Below are 548 nucleotides of genomic sequence, written 5' to 3'. Positions count from 1 at the left end.
TTTTTTTTAGTTTCCTAAAACTTAGCACATGCTTTGAGACTATGTTTACGTTCTTACGGTATCAAGTGAAGCTGCTTGAAGTTACGTTGGACCTGCCTGTTGGGTTTGTTTCCTCAGCATTGTCGCCCCAGCTGCAGATGACGCCTGTTGGGTCCAGAAACAAAAGTCAGTGGCCAAGCAAACGGACACACGGATGTCTAGATGATCGTAATCCTCGATCATATACGGTTAGGGGTGATTCCGGAAACAAAAGTGTTAAAATCCTCCTGGAGAATCAAACGCAACCTCAGTACTTAATGTGTTTGAACATATGGAAAAAAAAAATCAAACTCTGAATTGAAGACTCTGGTGCATCAGAGCTGGTTGCCTGGGTAGTTAATAGGCCTGTGCAGGAACCCAGTGGTTAGAATACAAATGTATACAGATTGTTTCATTTTGCCTGTATCTTTACATTTTTTGGTCTGTATTTCTTCCAAATCCATCGACCACCTGCTTTTCATTCTTTCGGTAAGGGTTCTTGACCTTGTTTATAATATTCTTCTTCAGAT

The 548-nt window shown here is 40.9% G+C and overlaps 1 long non-coding RNA gene across 1 annotated transcript in view; it reads right to left on the bottom strand.

Moving 5' to 3' along the window:
- Positions 1-3: 3 nt before the first annotated feature.
- LOC108794003 overlaps positions 4-548 on the bottom strand; it is a 12292-nt gene continuing 11747 nt past the window's right edge. The window contains exon 3 of the long non-coding RNA XR_001941684.1: positions 4-540. This is a non-coding gene — a long non-coding RNA (uncharacterized LOC108794003). The remainder of the gene's footprint in view (positions 541-548) is intronic.

This window comes from Nanorana parkeri, unplaced genomic scaffold (assembly GCF_000935625.1).
Source record: "Nanorana parkeri isolate BGI_ZX_2015 unplaced genomic scaffold, ASM93562v1 scaffold801, whole genome shotgun sequence".
In the NCBI taxonomy this organism is placed as follows: domain Eukaryota; kingdom Metazoa; phylum Chordata; class Amphibia; order Anura; family Dicroglossidae; genus Nanorana; species Nanorana parkeri.
The sequence above is the reverse complement of the archived record's forward strand: the minus strand, read 5'-3'. Positions and strand labels throughout refer to the sequence as shown.